The 19733-nt window shown below is 48.6% G+C and overlaps 1 protein-coding gene and 1 non-coding gene across 2 annotated transcripts in view; both read right to left on the reverse strand.

Moving 5' to 3' along the window:
• STX8 (syntaxin 8) overlaps positions 1 to 19733 on the reverse strand; it is a 199299-nt gene that overhangs the window by 12422 nt on the left and 167144 nt on the right. The window lies entirely within an intron of this gene.
• TRNAE-UUC (transfer RNA glutamic acid (anticodon UUC)) lies at positions 15743 to 15814 on the reverse strand. The gene has a single exon. It is a non-coding gene; the product is annotated as a tRNA-Glu (tRNA).

Below are 19733 nucleotides of genomic sequence, written 5' to 3' on the forward strand. Positions count from 1 at the left end.
GAGTCAGACACGACTGAGTGACTGACACACACACACTTTCTATTATTTTAAAGTATTTTCTGATTTGCCAGAGATGTCCTGAAGCATCAAAGTGAAGAAAAGCTGCCCTTCAATTCTCAGGCAAGAGGTATTTGGAGCGAAGATCAGGGCAACTGAGCACCCTCTATAAACAGTGCTAACAAGGAGCCCTGGATAGCATGAACTAGGCATTCAGAGCCTCCCCACTGGGGTCCCCTCCTCCCCAGGACGCACCATGTATGCCCATGGGGCGCCTGGATCCAGCAAGTCCCGCTGCTCCCGCCACTACAGTCCTAACAAGAGCCACCAGTGCCACCGTTAGCGCTGTTGGGCATGTAGATTCTTTACACACATTCACATGGAGTCGCTTGATCAGTGTTTAATCCACAAATGAAACAGAAGGTCCCCACTGCCAGTGTGGTTGGGAAAGCAGAAACAGTGCCGATACCCTCTGGGTTCTCTCTCTCTAGGCTTCTGATTTATTTCACAAACATCGACAGAACATGTCCAGGGCACCAGGCATCATTTTAGGCACTGGTTATATCAGCAGTAAGCCAAACAGACAAATCACTGGCCTCACTGAGTTGCTATTTGTGTGTGTCTGTGTGTGTGTGTGTTGGGGGTGCAGCGGATGAAAACAGACAAAACCAAAAATAAGTAAACCACGTGCTTTTGTGGTTCCTCAGACATGTCTGACTCTTTGTGACCCCATGTACTGTAGCCCGCCAGGCTCCTCTGTCCATGGCATTTCCCAGGCAAGGACACTGGAGTGGGTTGCCATTCCCTTCTCCAGGGGATCTTCCTGACCCAAGGTAACTGAACTCACGTCTCCTGAATTGGCAGGTGGACTCTTTACTGCTGGGCCACCAGAGAAGCCAAACTGTGTGCCAGAAGGGGAACGAGAAAGAGGAACACCGCCTGTGTTGTCCTAGTGTGCAGGCTGTGGGCGGGCGTTGGTCTGAGGCATGCTCTCCTCTTACTCAAGTTCCAGGGGTATGTGGAAGGGAGGGGGCACTAATTCTTTCCAGAACCCGGTCGTCCCACAGCGGGACCTGGAAACACACTGCGGGTGAGATTAGGGTGCCTTCCTACACGGCATCAGAGGACTGCCAGCCTTGAATGCTAATAATATGTAGGCTTAGAAATAACACATGACGAGAGTTTGCTGGAATGAAGGGTGATGTAATGACAAGTGGAAACAGAAGGGGGACTTATTATGGAGTGTAGAAAAGGTGGGCCAGAGGAAGGACTTGCCAGTGGCGGCCAGCCCTGGCCAGCGCAGGGGGACCCTGGCCTGCACACTCTGCGGCCGCTTGGCCTGCGGGGATGTGTGGTCCAGGCCATGTGTCCGCAGGTGGCTGGGTTTGTAGTTCCATGCCCTGGTGAAAACTGTGCTTCTTAAACTGAGGGCTATTGCCTTAACCAGGGCCCTCTCACTTTACAGAGTGCTGGCCACCAGCTGGGGGCTTTAGTCGAGAGGAAGCGGGGCGGGGTGGTGGCTGGGGGTTGGCGGCAAGGGGCGGGGTTTGGAGGTAGGAGTCAGATGACAGAGCAGACACAAGATGTCACCCAAAATTTGGGTGAATTTGGGTAAATGCATTTCAGCTGACATGGGGCTGGTTAGCACGTTCCTTGTGCTTTGGGTCACTCTGTCATCTTGGAAGTCATACTGGCCCCCCACCTAATCTCTGTTTTTCTCTGTCACCTCCAAGGTGACAGGGACTATATATAACCAAGAGCCACAGTGGGGAGGACAGAAGAAGGATGACTGCTAAGAGCTGTGGGAGAAGAGAAAAATGAGGGCTGGGGGGAGCAGCCAGGAGTGGTCCTTTCATGTGAAGAGCCAAGTCTCTTACCAGAGAACCAGAATGGTGTCCTGGTCCCTCAGCCTGTCTGCGCAGTCCGTCCCCATCACCGAGGCAGCCCAATGAGCCCTACTGTGAGCCAGAGGTCACTCTGGCTTTCGAGCCACAGCCATTAAGTGACCGCAAGCTCTCTGTCCCACCACCTCCCAGCGCCGGACGTGGCACTTCCCAACCGTGCAGCAGAGGGATGGGGGACGGGCATGGACGCACGCTTTCCCTCTTTGGGAGGCCACAGAGCGGAAGAGCCAGAGCTGCACCGTGGGTGGAGACGCCAGATGGCTCGCGCTCAAATCATAACTCTGTCACTCGGGGAAGGAACCAATCTTCTGAGCCCCAAATCGGGAGAACTCTAACCCTGAGCTCCCAGGGTTGTCATGGAGACACCACGAGGTAAAAGGCCTGGCACGGAGCATGTGACCTGGCCCACGGCGTGTTCTTGAGTGACACTGGCCGCCACTGGTGTGGCTACGAACACTCAGGGTCCTCAACCCTTGGCCACGAGACACTTTGATCTGTCCCCCATCTGTGACCCCCTTAAGCCTCCAATGCTGCCTAGCCCCCTCCAGCTCACACCACCAACACCCAGGAGAAAGGGTTCTCTGAGAGATATGTGGCTAGCCGCCTGCCCTCAGGCACGACCACTCAGTACAACCCAGATATGACTGCTGCACTGTTCTTGAAAATCTCTGTCACTCCTCAAAGGCTACCAGGAAACCAGATTCTGTAATTTACGCTCATGCAAAATTTTCCAGCTGCCTGTATGCCCCAAAATTAAAATACACTTCTTAATGTATCATAAATTAAGAGGGCATCAATAAATGCAATTCATATTTGCTCCATCAGAAAGGACATGCAGTCTTCTACCCGGAGCCTCCTCTTGCTGCTTCTAGACACGAATTTAATGACATCACTGCAGTGAGATGCTTGGCTGCAAGGGTGGACTGACAACCTTCCAGCACCCTGGTGAGGGGCTAGCTTCCCGTGAGCAGCATGAAGAGTTGTGAGCCCTGGGGCGCCATCAGGATGGGTTGGGTGAGGACCACAAAGATTTAGAAGCTGCTCTGCACTGGGTCATGGAAAAGGGCCCCTTTCTCAAAGCAGCAGCAGGCTTGCAGTTCAGTAAAGGAAACACCCAGGATGGGTCAGGCTGCAGAGCACACACCCCATGCGTGGTCTCACCACAGGACTGTTCACGCTGTGGAGTGAAGGTGCCATCTTACTGTCGTGTGGACCCCTGCAACGGCGCCCCCTCCAGAACAACATTCTCTAATGCTCTTCACCACCCACAAAGACATCCTTCTACAAACGGCAAGGATCCATTAACCTTGACCTTCACAGAAGAAAGGCGCCTTTTCAGCAGCACCAACTAGTGAAGCACAGGTGTGGGTTCCTCTGTGAACACTCAGGGTGGACACTGGTCCTTCCTAGCCCCAGTGTGGCTCTGACAGGTGCTCAGGGTCAATGATGTCACCAGTGAGCTGACTGAAAAAAAAAAATACCCAAACGGGTGAGATCCCCAATCAGATGCTCTAGAATGCAGTAGCCTAGCAACTGTTGAGCAAGGATTCTACTGGCAAGAAAAAGTGAACAGAAGTCTCTGAGGCTCAGGGATTCCCTCAGCAGAGTTCAAAGACGGGGAACCAGCCCAACCAAAGGACCAGCCTGCAGTGCTGGCCTACAACACGTGGACCAAGGAACTTTCAAGGATAAGGCAACCCGGGAAGAAGTCCTCGTCCTCTTCCTTCCTCTGAAGGTGGTCAGTGTGTAAGGGACTTAAAGAGACCACAAAAGTACAGTCGCAGAAAGGCACGCTGATGGCCACAGGGTGTCAGGGGTCACACATTACGAGCCTGTTCAAGCTGATGATGGGCGTTTGCCTCTGACACGCTGAGCAAAACACATGGAAAGTCTGCCTTTCAGATGTGAGCTATGAGGGCAGATGATACAGGTGTCTGAGGATAATATTAAAGTGATGTCATTAATGTCTCCTCCTCCACTCCCCTGAAAAAAAGTCGAGACGATTTCAGGATGTCAGGTTTGGCTTTGAAATATCTGTTGGCTCACATGAAAAAATGGTCTGTCAGATATTTCAGAAATCATTTCAAAGCAAAATACAAAAAGTGGAATTCTGACACAGTCCCAAAGAAATAATCCAGCTTTCCCACCCCGGCCTCTCACTCAACATGCACCCTCTCTCACACCTTGGTGCCTTGGCAGGGACTGTTTGCACCAATTCGGAGCCCCCTGCCAACTGCTACAGCCGGCACCCCAACACTGGCTTGGGGCCTCAGCTCAAAAACATTCCTTCCCCCAGGAACAACTCCTCCCCTGTGCCCAAGGCGGTCTCTGAACCACTTTTTCTGGGTGGCTTCTGCATACCGAACACGCGCATTAGAGAAATGGACTTAACACTTGGGGAAATTAATGAGACTGGGTTCAGGCTTTACCTCCCTAATGGCCGGAAAATTCTTTGAGAGGACAGACCTTGTGTTTCCGTGTCTGTGTCTCCAACATGTTATCCACAGGTGACCAGGACAGATGTCACTTAATATCTGCTCGACACATACGTATTTTTGTTTTGGTTGATTAAATAGCACCGCATTGTTGAGATTCCAATACCGTTTGGGATATTCAGAGACAGTAGAATGGATTTCGGGCTTCCCTGGTGGCTCAGGGGTAAAGGATCTGCCTGCCAATGCAGGAGACAGGTTGGATTGCTGGGTTGGGAGGATCCCCGGGTTGGGAGGATCCCCTGGAGAAGAAAATGGCAACCCACTCCAATATTCCTGCCTGGGAAATCACATGGACAGAGGAGCCTGGCTGGCTACAGCCCACGGGGTTGTGAAAGAGAGGGACAGGACTTACTGACTAAACAACAACAGTATGGATTTCAAATGCATTATAACTTGGCAGTAGTTCGTGTGGATATTTTAACTGCTAGAACAGCACCTGGCGCATAATAAGGGATCGATGTATGTTGAAATAAATGAGTGAGTGAACACATGCAAGAGCATCAGTTCAGCTCAGTTGCTCAGCTGTGTCTGACTCTTTGTGACCCCATGGACTGTAGCACGCCAGGCTTCCCTGTCCATCACCAACTGCAGAAGCTTGCTCAAACTCATGTCCATCGAGTTGGTGATGCCATCTAACCATCTCATCCTCTGTCGTCCCCTTCTCCTTCTGCCTTCAATCTTTTCCAGCATCAAGGTCTTTTCCAATGAGTCTGTTCTTTGTATCAGGTGGCCAAAATATTGGAGCTGCAGCTTCAGCATCAGTCCTTCCAATGAATCCTCAGGACTGATTCCTTTACAATTGCCTGGTTTGATCTCCATGCAGTCGCAGGGACTCTCAAGTCTCCTCCAACACCACAGTTCAAAAGCATTAATTCTTCGGCACTCAGCTTTCTTTGTAGTCCAACTCGCACAACTAATCAAACTGATCACATGGACCACAGCCTTGTCTAACTCAATGGAACTATGAGCCATGCCGTATAAGGCCACCCAAGATGGATGGGTCATGGTGGAGAGTTCTGACGAAATGTGGTCCACTGGAGAAGGGAATGGCAAACCCCTTCAGTATTCTTGCCTTGAGAACCCCATGAACAGTATGAAAGAGCATAAACTATCAATAAAAGAGGTTATCATAAAATTTTGGCTCTAAAAAAATCTATAAGGGGGTACAGGTAAAGTAAGATGGTGTTGCCAAATTCAAAATCAATACATTGCCCATTACTGGTTAGTGACCTGGTATCAAATCCTAGGAAAGAACAGATTCTATGTGTATCTTTCAGGTAAATGAACAGTTATATTTTGGTGAAATGCTAGGATTTTACCAGATGCTCATGGGCTTCTTTTTAACACACAATTCAGGCTCAGAATTTTCAGCCAAGGGGACCCTCTTTGTATCACATTGAACAGTTCCTGTTCACATTTCCTTCATTCCCTGGAATTTTTATTCAGTTGCCATTTGCTGATATTCCTGAGAAGGTCATTACCAAAAACTACCTGATGCTACCAACGCCATGCTTGTGTTCAGAGTGGTACTACTCATGCTGTGGTCTCAGGAGCATCGCCCGAGAGCTGGTTAGAAATGCAGCTTCAAGGGCCCCACTCATGCTTACTGAGTCCGGGTCTCGGGATGGAGGGGCCTCCCGGAAGCTGGGTGTTAACAAGCCCTGCTTGTGATTATTTTGGCGCTTACGTTTGAGAACCACTGGGTTAGAGGTCAGGATCAAAGCTTGCTGGTGGTTCTCCACATCACAAGATCAAATAAAATCTGTTAACAGCACAAGAGCAGCCACGGCTTTCTCTGGGTACTAGATAGACGACGCTTGCGGTCCCCAGCCAGGAAGAAAGTCACTGTCCCAGCTGATGATACACACAGTGAGAAGGCGAGCAGGCTGTATCTGACACACCAGTCCCACCTGCCCCCAGCCCCACACCAATATCACCTTGGCCTCCTTTCCTCTTGACTGAGAGAGCTATGTTCTGAGTTCTGCAGGACCAAACCAACAGCTAGAGTGGCCCAAAGACGACCCCTGCTTAGAACAGAGAACGATTCAAAGAACCAATGCTATGGTTTTTCTAGTAGTCATGTACAGATGTGAGAGTTGGGCCATAAAGAAGGCTGAGTGGTGAAGAATAGAGGCTTTCAAATTGTGGTGTTGGAGAAGATACTTGAGAGTCCCCTGGACTGCAAGGAGATCACATCAGTCAATCCTAAAGGAAATCAACCCTGACTATTCATTGGAAGGACTGATGCTGAAGCCGAAACTCCAATCCTCTGGCCACCTGATGTGAAGAGCTGACTCACTGGAAAAGACCCTGATGCTGGGAAAGACTGAGAAAGATTGAAGGGAAAAGGAGAAGGGGGTGGGGGCAGAATCCTCTGAGAGATGGTTGAGAGATGGTTGGCCAGTAGCAATGCCTCAACACACATGAATTTGACCAAACTCTGGGAGAGAATGGAGGACAGAGGAGCCTGGCGTGCTACAGTCCACACGGTCACAAAGAGTCAGACATGACTGAACAAGAGAACCATCTCCACTAGGTTGCCAGACTTTTCTATCAAGCATCAGATTGACCCAGGTGGCCTTAGTTGCTAAGGAGCTTTGACCCTTCTTCCTTCCAGAAGGAAGGCCCTGAGAGAGGAAGAAGAGCCTGGTGTGATTCCAGCTTCACAGGTGACCACTGATTGCCAGTGGGCCAATGTGACATTTATTTCCCACACCGTGTATGTGTGTGGGGGTGCTGATCCTGGAGAACATGTGTATTTCTAGTGGTGTACCCAAAGAATAGAGATTCATGATGCTAAAGCACTGGGTGCTGAGTCAGTCAAAGGAGGCACTTGCACACACACACACACACACACACACACACACACACACACACACACACACACACACACACACACCGCCCCATCCCAGAGGGTGCCCCAAAGCCAGGATGCTGGGGATCTGGTCATAAAGCATGGTGGCTGCTCCTTTAGCCGTCTCCTTCAAGCACCGTGGGTGGGGAAACAAGAAGGGGGATGGCTAATGATTAGTTCCTTATGGTCCTGGCATTCTTGAAGTATATTCTTTACACCCGCTGGAACACTCCTGCATTCTTGATTGTGGGGCTGCAATATATGAGCCTTCCTTTTCGAGCGCTGTCTTTTATGCACCCACTGACATGGCCTCGGGGTGAGACTTGCCTCCCCCACCCCCCACGCCCCTCCTTCCCCACGGCCACGCTCTCCACGCCATCTCCTGTTCTCTTTCTAAGAATGCAATAAACATTTCAGCACAATCTTTTCAATCCACATTATTTATAATATTCTGACCATCCATCGAGCCTGGCTAGAAGGCAAAGTAATAAATCAAACTTAACAACAACAGAAAAAAGAAGGAAAGGGCAAGGGGGGGGGTGGAAATCACCCTTTGGCTGGGCTAAGGCCTGAGACGTTTCATTCCCTGAAGGGTTTAGCTGTGTTAGGAAAAGTGAGATGAGATGAGACTCTGGGTTTAGAATGATGCGGAGTCAGGAACTCCAGTCTATAGGCATAATCATAACTGTGTAGAAATCTCAAACAAACGTACCTCTCAGGGGTGTCGTGAGGATAAACGAGATACGTGGGAAGCACTCTGTGAGTGCCTCGGATGAAGGCAACTGGAGCCCAGTTTCCCCTTCTGGGTCTAAAAAAGGTCATCTTGGAACAGAGAGGGAGCAGTCCCCCTTCCCACACCCCCGAGCTCCAGTCTCTGCTAACCAGCAACCCCTCTACAGGCTCCAATGTGTGAGTGTGGTAGTGGGTGTGTGTGTGTGCAAGCCCTGATGCGGGGGTGGGGCCGGGCCTGGGCAGGCAGTGTGACGAAGGGGGCCTGGGCACTGGGTGCTGACTCTGGTGGCCACCCTCAGGGTGCCCCTTCTCCCCACCAGCGAGGACCACGCCAGGCCACACACAGCCAGAGGTCTCTCTGCAGATGCCGCTGCTCCTGGTGGGGTGGCGGGAGAGACCAGAACTCCTCCTGGGTCACGCTGCGTGGTGCTAGGCAGGTGTACACAGTCTGACTTTTCCTCACAGAGACAGACTCTGGCTTAAGAGCTTGCTGGCAATTTCAAGTTTTATTTAAACAAACGCGGAGGCCAGCACAGGCTGTTGGCTAGCTGCGTTACTGGCCTGAAGCCTCTGCTCTGGCGAGGCCCCGCTCAGGCCGAATCTCACTCTGGAAATCTCGGCGGGTCATCCTTGCCCCGGAGCCAGCAGGGCTTACCGGGCCTGGACTTCAAGGCAATGGCTCCAGGCCTGTGGGTCTTGGGGCAGCCTCTACCATTGGCTCCAAGTGGTCCCCTTAAGCAGTTTTCTGGATATGGGATGCTGTTCTTCTGGCCAGGATGAATTCAGGTATCAAATGGAAGATCAGAGCAACTGACTCACAGCCCATACGTCCATCACCACGGTCTCACCTTGCTTCTGGGGAAATGACTATGAGTGACTGACTGCATGTGAGACTCTGGTACCAGAAAATCAGGCAGGTGAGTAACTTTTTTCATTAAAATCGTCCAACTTACCAATGGATGTCACTTCGCCATTCTCCCATTTTGCTTTTCAGCCTAACTGGGTTTTGTTATAGGACAGACATGCATTCCTGTTCAGACATATCACCCGTTTGCTGGACAGGGTGGTAATGAAGGTCTTGACCAATGTTCTAGAAGGGTTCTGACACCAGCCTGACTTTTGTTCGTCACTTCTATCAGTAAATGCCCAAAGGGAAAGCAACCAAATTTATGGGTAAGATCCACATTGTTTAGACAAAGTCCCTCTAAAGCACAACAATTTATTTTCAAGGTCCCTGGGTCAGGAACCACCCGAATCTTCATCCCTTAACTACTACAGTCAGTGGTTCACTTCTTCAGCTTCTGATGATCAGACCTCCTCTTACTCCAGCATATCAGGGCTGAGTGGCTGACCCAGACCCCAGGGGTGTCCTTCTCACTATAGCCCACTCTTACCCACAAGCATCGCAGGGGTCTCTTCCCTCAGCACTGACTTCCCCTGTCACTCCTCAGTAGAGGCCCCATGACACTGGGGCCCACCAGTGCTCCCCGTCTCCCCCCTCTCAGGTCCTCTCCCTGGTTGCTCTGCCCTCCCCACCCTTCCCTGTTTATGTGCCCCATTTCCTTGTCTTTACCCACAGTGTCAGTGACATGGAAGGCTCTAGAGCCACACTGCTTGGGTTCAAAATCTGGCGACTCTACTTCCCGTCTGTGTGACTATGGGCAAGCTATTTAACCTGTCTTGGTCTCCCCTGTAAACTGAGGATAAGAGTACTGTATAAAATGCCCGGAAACAGAATCTGTAACACAGTAAGTGCATGATAAACATTGCCTTTTCTTCTTCTTAAGCATTTACCAGACATGTTTCCTGGTATTTCAATAGCCCCTTCCAGTGGGATCTGCTTAGACCAAGGCTCTGCTGGAGGGTGGCCCAAGGCAGTGGCCACTTATACCCCATGATGCTGCCCATGAAGCCATGGGGACAGGGCACACAGAGAGGTCAGCCAGCCCACCTGGCCCACCTCAGCCCAGCACGTGAGGCTGAGCTGCGCAAACAGCTTCTTTGTTCTGGAGCTAAGCCAGGGGATTGGGAGCAATGCAGGTTCCCCAGGTCTGCTGTGCTCCCCAGGTCTGCCGTGTTCCCTAACAACAGTAACCAGGTCCTCAGGATAAACCCACTGAGCTTATTACGATGATAATGTGAGTGACTCTAGTGTTGTTTCCAACCAAAGAAAGAAAGAAAAAAAGTGAAGTCTCTCTGTCATAATCGACTCTTTGCAACCCCATAGACTGTAGCCTACCAGGCTCCTCTGTCCATGGGATTTTCCAGGCAAGAGTACTGCAGTGGGGTGCCATTTCCTTCTCCAGAGGATCTTCCTGACCCAGGGATTGAACCCAGGTCTCCTGTATTGCAGGCAGACGCTTTACCATCTGAGCCACCAGGGAAGCCCAAAAGATCTCCCAAAGAACAAAGGTTTAGTTACCATGTGTATCATGCTACAGATATATGCGCTTTAAACGACAGAGTCAGATGGAAGGAACATATTTCTAGTTTCAACATTTTGGGTCATCAGCAAGATCGCAGGGAGGCTTTCTGTCACTTGTGGAATCAGACTTTTTAGGCCATCAGCGAGATAACTCAGACATGAACAAAACTGGTTTTTGTCAGTCACCTTTTAACATCCACCCCCTTTTCAAATCTAGATTCTCAGGGTCTGCAGGTATTATCAGAACCAGTGTCTTCATGACTGAAGGTGGATGAAAAGCAAACTCTTTTCCAGTTAATGTCCTTGTCACTCTGGAGAACGTCCCTATCCATGCGTCTCCAATAAGAAATCATGGAGCTTTCTGGAGCACAGGGTGGAGCCAGGAGAGAAGGAAGGGCTGGAGATGAGAGCTGGGGAAGGTCACTGAGGGCAGGATGTACATGGGTCAGGATGGGGTCTAAGCTGGGCAGAGAGAAGCCACGCATCCTCCATCATCACTAACTGACCCTGTGCCAGGAACGACGTCAGAGGCTGGGACTACAATAGTCAAGATAGACATGACCCCTCTCCCCAAGGAACTTCCATGCTAATAAGAGAGAGATCCCAATTACCACGCAACATGACACTCTCAAATCATGGGTAAGTGCAAAGGAGCCAAACAAGGGGCTATGATCAGACCTGCTTTGATGGAGCGCCTCCTCCTGGCGACCCAGAAGTTAGGATGTAGTCACGAGAGAAGCTGAGAGTGTACCATGTGCTGGGCACTCGGCTCACCATCTTCCGTACATCATCTCAAAGCCCCATAACAACCGTGCAAACCGACAGTACGATTGTGACGATGATGATGCCGGTGACGGAACCCAAAGCTCAGAGAAGTGAAGCGATTTACCTAAGGTTTCAAAGCTCTTTTGTGTTGGGCCTTGCATATGAACCTGGGTTTCACCAATTTCAACAGTCATGGTCAAAACTTTGCAGTAACATTAAGACTGTACAGATGTGTGGTTGGATGGCATCACCAACTCTATTGGCAGGAGTTTGAGCAAGCTCTGGGAGTTGGTGATGGACAGGGAAGCCTGGCGTGCTGCAGTCCATGGGGTCAGAGTCAGACACGACTGAGCGACTGAACGGAAGACTGTGCAGAGGTGCAGCAAGTCCTACGGATGAACACCGGCAGCATACCTTCCAACCCCCTTCTCTGCTTCCACTGCCAGCCGCCTGGTTCTAGATGAACCTACTACTAGGGACAACTCTGCCTTCCTGCTCCAGGACCACCAGGGGTCCACAGTCGCCCTCTGCTGCTCAAGTCAACCCTCCTCTTAACCTGAATTCAAGGCCTAACCACATCTAGCCCTTGGATTCTCTTCGAGAACTAAAGGAGACAATTATTGCTTGCAGAAAATGAGAACGTCTAACCTGCAGATAACTGAACAGTCAACAGAAAACCTATATGAACTGAAGTAAACAGGGCAGTTAACAAACAGAATGCTACAAACCCTTTCTTAATGAACTGGTCTCAAGCCACCAGAAAACACGATGAAAAAATCTGACTCATAACTCAGCTAATAAACAGAGAACAAAGAACTTAATAATAAATGGGCAGGACTGATAGTTTGAAAATGCCATAATACTGAATGGACATTCAAGAATAAGTGTGAAGAAAAAGGCAGCCAGACTCATATGCCTGGGCGGGAAGATCCCACACTGGGCACAAGTCCCTTCTCTCCAAATCAGCAGAAACATTTAACTCAGCCATAATAAAAACAGCAACGGGGGTTCAGGAATATGCTAAATTACTATGAATCTGCCAGGGAGATCCCTATATTTTGCAGATAAGGAAACCAGGGCCTAGAGAGGTGAATAAAATGAAATACGTCTAAGACAATCAGTGTGGAGACACAAACACTCACCACTGGGCCTTTGCTGCGACAGAGCTGTGTGTGTGTGCATGTGTGTATGCATGCACGCACGTGTATCCACATACTCATGCACACGTGTGCTTGTGTCTATGTGTGTACATGTGTATGCATGTGTGTACATGTGTGTGCAGGGGATAAGGAGGAGAGCAGGTTATAGAGGGCCTTGAGTGTTGTCACCAAGCAGACAGGGTCTGACAGGTTTCCGCAGAGAGAAATGGTGGCAAAGAGGAAAAAGGTTGCTAAAAGCAAATTCACGTTTTCCCGAAGCATGCCCTGGCTTCTGTGAGGAGGGTGGGTTGGAAGGGAGACAGGGAACAGGGTCAGGAGATGCCAGGAGGGACCCAGAAGATGGCAGGCACCTGGAGGAAACCTGTGAGGCTTTTCCAGAGCCACTCAGGAAGCGGGATCCACAGGGACAGGCATCGGACTGGACGCGGGGGCCAAGAGCAAGGGGAAAGCCAGAAACGACTCCTGGGGATTTGGCTGGAAAAACTGAGTGCTTGGTGGTCTTGCTCATCAAATCAGCAAATAGAGAAAGAAGAGCAGGGCTGGAGAAGATCACAAGCCTGACTCTGGACATTTTGGGTTTTATTTCGAGCAAGTTTTGACAGCCTGGTATTTGCTTTTCTTCCACTGGGATTATATAAAACTTGTCCGTTGGGCTAGCCAGCCATTGAGGAAATTTTCCTATTTTGGTGGGGGTTTGGAGGCAGCCAACAATCTACTCTAATGATCCCAAGTGTGAAGCAGGCATGGCCTGTTGGAGCGGTTGTCAGAGTGGTAAGGGGCTCGGGTACTGGTCTAGCCGACGGCTGATAGAGACCCCACCCTGCAAGGCCCTTGGGGTCTCCTGCCCGTGCTCCTCTCAGACGCTAAGCCCCACACCGCCTCCCCATTTTCTCTTCTCTCCTCTCTCCCAAGACTCCCAGATACTCACTTTACGTTCTTGTATGTGATAATATTTTGGTTGGTCCCTGATGATATTTTCTTACCAGAGTCCCTCCTCTTTGACATCCTAGGCTACGTGCATTCACTCCTTGTATTTCTCCAAACATGACAGTGTTTTACAGTCTGGTAAGAAAGTTTCAATGGAAAGGCACGTAATTGGAAGCCATCCTTTTTCATTAATGAAACAGTGTCTCCAGGTGTCTGTTTTCTTAACTTATAACCATCCCCCGTGTACCCTGATCCTTAGACTGAGCTGTTGATCAGAGAGTGGCGAAAGGTCAGCCAGAGGAAAGCTGGCTGTCTCCTCTATTCCACACGCCTCTGGTCAAACTCTCTGGGCAAGAGAAGCAGAGTTGAGCTTCCCTGGCTCACCTGTGGCAGCCTACCCAGCTGAAAGAGGGATTCTAAGAGGAAACAAGCCTTTCTGAGAGCCAAGAGTTGAATCTGCAAATTCAAATATGTGAAATGAGACAGTGGCTTTACGGGAATGAATCTGTCTTCCTTTGGTAACCAAGCGAAGAACCGCATGTACCTACTGGATGTCTAAGACACCCACCAGCACAGGTGGAAGCGAGAGAGCTTAGATGCTTGTTGTAGAACCTTGCTAGGGATGCTGGAGGATAAGGCAGTCCAGGAAATCAGGTATAGGAAAAAGAGGGGTTCACAGTGACAGACCCCCTAAACTGGAACGTGACTCCAGGCTATCAGAATTTGAGAGAAAGTACTTTGTGGAGCCCTCAGGACTGCCTGTAGTAACTTCTGAACCCTCCACCATCAAATAATACATTTTACTCTGACAAGAAGCTGTAGACAATTAGAAATGTCTTTCGTTAAACGAGGGAGGCTTTTTCCTTTTGATCAACAGTCAACGTTTTGTGTTTCAAACAGAATTCTCAGGGTTTTCATTTCATAGGGTCAGAGTATAAATTTGAGAAAAGTACTCGAATATAGAGCTTTTCCAATAGATGGAAGATACCCTTTTTACTTCCTGAGCTTAAACTGTAAGCATCTTTTGAAATGAAAAACAATGTTCTTAAGCAACTAGATGTTTCCCACAACTTCTGTCTGTAGGGATTCTAGTTCATTTTCTGGAATTTATTAATCAAACACCAAAGTATTATCATCTATTCAGAAAAGCCTGATGGAAACTGTAACTTGAATAATATTCAAGGATTTTTTTTCTTTTGAAGCAGAAAGCCAGCAATTACTGCACTGGGGAAGGCTTTTTTTTTTTTTTACTATGGTGCATTTCCTCAGGAGAGGAAATGATTTTTGAGAATACTGAAGCCTTTTCTTATTCTAAAGCAGGCTAGCAACACCTGTACACAATCTTTCTAGACACAATGAGACTTTTCTGAGGTTTCATGTCATGACCATTTAATTTAATAGCTCTAAGAGCTTACCCAGGACACTAATACCTCAGTTAACTGGCATGATTGGTGAATTGGGGATTCCAGTTAACTTAATTTTTCCATCAACGAATAGTAACCCATTTATGCAACGAAATTTCCCCAGCAGGATATAGGGGATCTGGACATCTCTTTTTCAGGTATATACAATTGTATGTTTTGTCTCTCAGTTTTACATTTAAAAAAATAATAAAAAGAAAAATCAGCATTTTCCCAGCCATAAATCTTCAAATTAATAAGCCAATAATCAACCACATGTCAGAGGCATCACCAGAGAAACAGAGGATAAGCTTAACTGTGATAGTATTAGTTAAAGAAAATCAACTTAGTAAAATAAAATATACTTCTCCACGGAGCAGTCATTTAACACACAAGGCATCAATCGGCACACAGGTGCCACACAGACAAACAGTACATGGTTTTTGGATCTTAGAAGCGCATGGTTTACATACAGATGGAGTTGAAAACTTCAAATGATACAAGAAATGATGGGTGTTAAAATTCTTTTTCCTTCAAAAGCATAAAAACAAACACTTGCTTTTGATGAATCAAGGCAAATGAAATGAACTTTTTGAAATAATTAGTGAAAAATAAATTGAAAGTTGCCTTTAACTTTTTAATTAGGGCTTCCCTGGTGGCCCACTCGGTAGGTAAAAAAATCCACCTGCAATTTGGGAAACCCAGGTTTGATCCCTGGGTTGGGAAGATCCCCTGGAGTAGGAAATGGCTGTCTACACCAGTATTTTTGCCTGGGAAATACCATGGAGCCAGGAGCCTGGCAGGCTACAATCCATGGGTCGCAAGTGTTAGACACAATTCAGCGACTAAACCACCACCACTAATTTCTTAACCAGCAGAATAAGGACTGATTTTATATTCTGACTCCAACTTAGCAGAATTAGAAAGCTTCAAAAGTTGTTAGAAATGAAACAGGTAAAAGTAACTTATGAGAAGTTCTGATGTGATTTGTCAGGGGCCCAAAGACCCTGGTTACCTGGGTTATCCTCAGTCATTCACCTTTTTTTTTTTTTTGGCTGAGCTGTGTGGCTTGCAGAATCTTAGTTCCCCAATCAGGGATTGAACCTGGACCTTGACAGTGAAAGTGTCAAGTCCTAACCACTGGACCTCCAGGGAATCCCCCACACTGGTTTTATGTTTTAATTAATATATTCGAAGTCTTTCAAAGGCACAAATGGGGCTTGGTTTCTTCCCTCTGATGGTTTCCAGCAGGCAACCTTAGGATCTGAAGTTTTCTGGAATACTAGGTTCCACGCTCCTTGCTTCTCAGTCACCCTTCCCCTCCACCCCTGCAATCCTGATTCAATGGTTCTGGGATGTGGCCCAAGAATCTGTATTTTTAATAATAGCATCATGTGATCCTTATCAACAAGGAAAACATATGGTCCTGGATAATATGATTTGCCTAAGCAAGGGGTAGGGGGGTGGCAGAGGGGAACGGGGCAGGGACTGGGGCCGGATGCCTGGGGAAGTCACTGGAGCTAGGAGGGAAAGGTTGATTTCCAGGCCTCAGGATCTGGACAGCCAGCTTCAGTGAAGCCTAGGGCTGAACTCGGGAATCTGCATTTCAGAAAATAACTCTGTTTACTTTTTTGTCTTGGCTGTGCTAGGCCTTCTGTTGAAGCACAGTCTTTCCCTAGTTGTAGCAAGCGGGGGCTTCTCTTGTTGTGGTGCACGGGCTCCTTATAGCCATGGCTTCTCTTGTTGTGGAGCATGGGCTCCTTATAGCCGTGGCTACTCTTCATTGTGGTGCATGGGCTCCTTATAGCCGTGGCTTCTCTTGTTGTGGAGCACGGGCTCCTTAAAGCCATGGCTTCTCTTGTTGTGGAGCATGGGCTCCTTATAGCCGTGGCTTCTCTTGTTGTGGAGCACGGGCTCCTTAAAGCCATGGCTTCTCTTGTTGTGGAGCATGGGCTCTGGGCACGTGGGCTCCAGCAGCTGCAGCTCACAGGCTCCACAGCTGTGACTCATGCGCTTAGTTGCCCCTAGGCATGTGGGACCTTCCTGGATCAGAGAATGAACATGTGTCTCCTGCATTGGCAGGTAGATTCTTTACCACTCAGCCACCAGGGAAGCCCCTGGGGAATCTGCATTTTTAATGAGTGCCTCAGGTGACATCTGGTTGTAAGAAACATCTCTTTGGTTGTTGATGAGCGGCCAAACTTGACTCTGGTTGGACTTAAAACAACAGAATCAGGAAAAACCGAAGTCATGATCCAGGGGACTTGCCTGGCAGTCCAGTGGTTAAGACTCTGAGCTTCCAGTGCAGGGGGTACCAGTCTGATCCCTGGTCAGGGAACTGAGATCCCACAGGCCATGTGGTATGGCCAAGAAAAAATAAATAAAGTCATAATCCAAAGGGGGGATTTGGGGACATCCTGGTCTTCCCAGGCCCAACTGCTTCCTGGATCTACACTGGATGGGCTGTTTCTCAAAGGCCGACCTCCAGGAGGCCAGGGCTCAGTCCAAAGCACCGTGGGCCATAGGGTGCCCGCCTGACCCTATATGGGGCAGATCTAGGACACCTGTGGGTGGACCTCTGGTCCTCTGAAGCAAGAATCATCTTTGGGAAACACACGGAGCGGCAAACTGTCTCTGAGAAAGGTCACGGCCTGGTTATAGCATGCCTGCAAATCGCAAATGAGACACTTCGGTGTACCATCGCTGGATCATAACCACACACCCTGTTTACTACAAATTCTGCTCAAATAAACCTGTCTTCACGTACAGTTGCTAAGGCACTTGTGCTTAGAAAAACAAACACTTTAAACACAAACAATACCTTCACATTTTCCCTTCAAAAGTGACTGATTTGCTCAGTGCTGAAAAGCTGCAACAAACTTCTGGAAGCCTCGCATCACTGCGCTTCACATTTGCCAATAACTATAGGGACATCTTGGAGAATGCCAAGGGAAATACCAGACTTGGGAAGGCTAGGAAGAAGGGAAAAAATAAAGCAAGATCATACAGGGGAAGAACAACGCCTCTTGCATGCTTCCCCGTGAAGTCAGTCTATGCTTCTTGCAAATGGTTGAACTCCATAAGCACCTCACAGTTTAGCTGTCTTGATTTCAAACCCCTGCCCACATGGCTCACATTTGCAACTTAAATATTCGGTATGAAAACAATGTTATTTGACAGGATTCTTCTCTGGAGGGGAGAAGGAAAGGCACGTGTTTCAGCCCACACACATACGCTGATCTTTGACTCAAAGTATCGCTGTAAGACACGCAATAATTTTGGCTTTGGAAGACTATACTGTCTGCTGTGTTGGGGTGGGGTGGGCAGTTACCAAAAAAATCTTGTCTTGAGCAGCGCCAGAACCGAAGATTTTTATGTGTGTGAGCTGGAGGGATTTTATTATGCATGTATAGTACAAATGGTTCTTTTTTCATTTTGGAAAGAAAAAAGGCACTTAAGGGGAAAAAAAGAAAAGGTTTGGTGGGGAGGCTTTGCAGTGGTATTTCACCTCAATACATCTTTCAAGTTTGATGGCTCATAAGCTCACGGCTTGGTTCTCGTCTTCAACCTTGAGACAACGCTAAGCTGTCCGCAGCAGCTGCGGAGGCCAGGTCTTTAAATGAAATAGAGAAATAATTGCTTCAGGAAACAAAGGGAAGAAGGGGGAAAAAAGGCCTGTGAGCTGAATGGCATGGCCCCTTGGGATTGCCTGTGGTATGTGGTCCTGATGGATATAGTGCAGTGTGCTAAGAAGGGACCCTTGAGCAGCCCTGGGGAATCAGAAGTGTGATGGGGCCAGAAGAGTGTGAGTTTCAGAGACACACCTGGGTCCAAGTCTTGGCTCTGTGACTGATTAGTAGTGACCCTGACAAAGGGCCTTGCCTCTGGGTGGGGGGAGGGGACTTCCAGTTCCTTATCTGCAGTGTGGGAGTACCTCTACCTACAGCAGGGACTGTAATGAAGACTGGAGGGTGCAAGGTATGCGATGGGCTGGTTCTGTTAAACGCGGCCAATCAAAATACCCGCAGCTACCTCTGCCCTGCCCCAGGGCTCCATCTCTAGGGGGAGAAATGGCATGAACCTGTGATCGAAAATAATAAGGGAGAAAATGACATCCAATCAGATGTATCAATGTGGAAAGCACACGGGCAAGTGATGAAGGATTGAGAGGAGATGCTGAAACAAACAAGTGAGTAGGGATGGGGGTGGGAAGAGGACGTTGGCTACGGGGCTGGATCCCTCTCAAGGCTAGGGGACGGTCGTACCAGGTACTCCTGAAGACAGAGCCAAAAACAGGGGGGCTGGTCAAAGATTACATGAGGCCCCACTCTACCTCACATCCCTCCGTCACCCTGCACAACCAACCACTGCACTATCCTCTTGGGAAAGAGGGTCAGTGGAGGAATGGGACCACAGGAGTTCTGAGCATGAGGCAACAGGTGCAGGAGGAGGAAGGGAGGAGTCAAGAGGCTGGAAACAAGATAAACACACATTTTCACACGGGAGGGTGAAAGCAGACGCCTCACCCCCAATACTGGGCTCCCTGACACTCATAGCTAAGCCTCTATTCACCAGGCAGGAGACCACAGGGCCCCTTCTCAGCAGAAAGGGACTAACCAATGAGAAAAGACCTACAGACGCCAGCACGTGGGGACCCCGAAAAAATGAAAAGGTCCTTCCCTGTCCGATAATCTCTTGTGAGACCTACAACTCTCCACGCCTGACCCATGCATATAAAACTTTCAGCTATTTCTTCAGTGCTTCATTCTTAAATATTAATGGGTAGACATGAATCACTAGATACCTGACTATAGGAAAAATGAGACTCCAAACATACCCCCCCCAAAAAAAAACAGAAAAAAAGAATTTAGTAAAAAGATACAATGCAAAGAACAGAAGAAAATAGCAAAGAAACAATAATTAATATGCTCAGTAATATAAAATGCTTTGTATCTGTAACACTAGGACGCAGTAACATTTAAGAAATCGGGAAACTTGCGAGTTTAAAAAACAGCAGCAAAAGAGAAATTTCAGGAGAAGTTTTGAAGAAACGCCCCCAAGATGAACAAAAACC

Source organism: Budorcas taxicolor, chromosome 19 (genome assembly GCF_023091745.1).
Source record: "Budorcas taxicolor isolate Tak-1 chromosome 19, Takin1.1, whole genome shotgun sequence".
Lineage (NCBI taxonomy): Eukaryota > Metazoa > Chordata > Mammalia > Artiodactyla > Bovidae > Budorcas > Budorcas taxicolor.